Raw genomic sequence first — 3207 nt, forward strand, 5'->3', positions numbered from 1 at the left:
AGGCAGGAAGATAGCTGTAAGCTCAAGGCTATACAGTGAGTTCCAGAGCAACTTGGGCTAAAGTAAAGCCATGTCTCCTAAAATAACGAGGAGGGACCGCAGGACAGCTCAGGGGCTAAACGTGCTTGCTGCTCTTTACAGAGAGCACGGATCAATTCCCAACGCCCACACTAGGCAGCTCACAGGATGCCTGTAGCTTCAGCTCCAGGGCAATGTGATGCCTCGGGCCTCCAGCGCAGACACTGACACACATGTGCAAGTACCCCACCACACACACTTAAATTAAAATAGTCTTAAAAAAAAAAAGTTATGGGGAGAAAGGAAGGAAAAGTGAGAGGAGAGGAAGGAAAAAAAAAAGACAGCTGCAGAATCTGAGCCAGGACTTCTGATGCAGCCATCTTCAGAGAAACCCAGGCAAGGGACAAGCAGAGGTGGCTCTTTGCAGAAGGAAAGATCTCTACAGTGCGTACCTCCATGGCTAAAGGCACAACTGCATTTCTGTTTCAGCGGGATGTAAAGTAAGGTCACCTGTACTTCTGGGAAATGTCAAGGAAGCTTACACCAGCTGCCGTATGAACCCAAAATAAGTCAGAAAGTGTGAGCGGATAATAGAGAAAAGCATTGTCACTGGGCACTCTTTATGTGGGTATGTACTGTATACATGGCCTGACAGATCTTCTCGACAGGTTTATGAGTCAGCTGATTTACATGTGTATGGAAGGGTATTTGCACGTGTGTATCAGTGTCTGTGGCAGGGGTCAGAGGCATTGCATCCCCCTGGAGCTGAGTCACAGGCATCCTGTAAGCTGCCCAGTATGGACACTGGGAATTGATCTGTGCTCTCTGTAAGAGCGGCAAGCACTTGAGGCCTCATTTTGCTGGTCATAAAATTAGATTAGGAGAAGAGTGAGTGTAGTGCTCAAGCATACACACACAGACACACACAAGTATGCGCACACACATATGCAAACACATGCATACACATACAAAGATACATACAGACATGCAAACTAATTAATAAATATGATTTAAGCTTCAAAGTTCGGTGGCATATACCTATAATCCTAGCACTTGGAAGGGTGAGACAGGAGGATTCTAATAAGTTCAAGGCCAGCCTGGGTGATGTACAGAGATGCTGTCCCAGAAAACAAATCATCAAACCAATTAGAAGAGTCAACAACAGAAAAACCCTGACCACATTTGGTGGCTATATAGCCTAGTCACAAACACAATCTGTAGAAGGTGTTTCAAACTCAGATGAGGAAAGGCACGAGGGGCAGGCGATTGAAGCTAAGCAGTGTTTGACCTAGCTCTCATTCCCCTGGGGATGTTCCTACAGACCCTGACATATATTTATTCCAGTCACCATTTTGAAAGTTGCCCTCAGAAAGATTAAATTCTTTAAAGGCACACTTCTGCCTAGTAGACATGGTGAGTGCTGAACTCTGGTTTCTGACTCTCAAATCTAACTTCATTTGCTGATGAGCCTGGTCTCCTAAACGCCCCATAAGGAATTTCTGACATCAGCTTGGCTCCAAGGCAGTGAGCTCTGAGTGCAAGCCTCCGGCTTGCCTGCTGACCCACTCTTAAACCGACCCTTCTCTCACCCCACAACTTCTCTTCAGTTCCCAGGCCCAGAGAATGAATGGAAACCAAGTGACCTTTCTCCCACATTTTGATCCACCTCTTAGCACTATCAAGCAGACACTGGGAGGTGCCTGGTATTTATTTAAAAAAAAGAAAAAGGATTTCTTCAGCAAGAGCTCTTCAGCTGTTCCCATAAGAACCATCCAGAAATGAATAAAGCCAACCTAGTACGTGTCCTGTGTCGTGCTGTACGAGTGCAGTCAGTGAACAGTCTAGTCTCCACAGTCACAGGGAAAACCAGAGATCAAATTGACTGTGGTCAGTCCTTGTGATAACCCAGAATAGTCCAGAAGTTAATCAATGGCAAATATAATGCTTTAAGTGATCAAAAGATATAGATGCATGTATGTATGTATGTATGTATGTATGTATGTATGTATGTATACATGCATGAATGCATTATGCTGTCCCTATCTGCCAAGTCCTGCCCACCTTGGGTCCCCAAAGCTCACTGCCCCACTTAGAGAGAGGAGGCACAAGAGACCAGCTGGCCACTTGGGGAAGCTGTGCATGATGAAATGCAGGGGACAGTGGAGTGTCCCCATGTGCAATGCCACTGCATGGTGCCCCTCAAAGCTGAGCTCTTGGCAACAACTTTCCAAATAATGGGATGGATATTAGTCATATAGGTCTGGCATTAACATGCAAATAAGAATGCCCAAGTCCCCCACTTCGTGATTTAGGGTCCTCTTTTAAAATCCAGTCACTAGCTATGGCTATAAAAGAGAAAGGGGGAAAAAATGGCGGGACCTTTGCATGCTTTTTCTCATTGAATTCTCTATCCTAAAGCCAAGGCACTTCTGAGACCAGAGGGGGGGGAGGGAGACAGAAGGCGGAGACTGCGAAAGCTTAAAGACATTTCACCTACTCTCACACAAAAGCTTTGCCTTGAATAAAGAGCTGCTACTTCACTCTGTCAATCAAATGTAATAGTTCCGCTTTCATTGCAACCGTGGTGTATGAAAAGCCAAAGTCTGCTACAAAGCCCCCCCTCCGTGTATTCAGGGACATCACAGGGAGGCTTAACCCAGTCCTATCTGTAAACTCACCAGGCTGCTAACTGTGTCTATCTTCTTCTCCCTCTCTCCCACCCGCGGCCTGAATAAATCCCTGGCTCCCCGGAGAGGGCCTGTGGGGAGGCACCACAGAGGCAAGCATGTCTCCCTAAAGAGATTTGACAAAGCCTTTGAGTAAAGTGTTAGCGGAACCTAAGAATGAAAACCATGTTTGCAGCCTTAGCTGTGCTTCTCTGAGACAGGATCGGGAGGGGCAAGGCCTCCCCACGCCTGTAACTGTGAGGAAGGGCAAACACAGAGCAGGCGCTGACTGGCCATCCCCATGCCAAAGGCAATATAACCTGCCATACTGGTTAAAAAAAAAAAACAAGCAAGCAACCACCATCAAAGCAAAAGAGAAAACAAACGCAAAGCAAAACTGTCCTTTTAAGAGTGCAGAACAGGGAAGAGATAGCTGGATGTCAAACGGAATATGACCACCTCATTAAAAGAAAGGAAAGGAAGAGAGAGGGAGAGGGAGAGGGAGGGGGAGGGGGAGGGGGAG

This window comes from Mus pahari, chromosome 3 (assembly GCF_900095145.1).
Source record: "Mus pahari chromosome 3, PAHARI_EIJ_v1.1, whole genome shotgun sequence".
In the NCBI taxonomy this organism is placed as follows: Eukaryota; Metazoa; Chordata; class Mammalia; order Rodentia; family Muridae; genus Mus; species Mus pahari.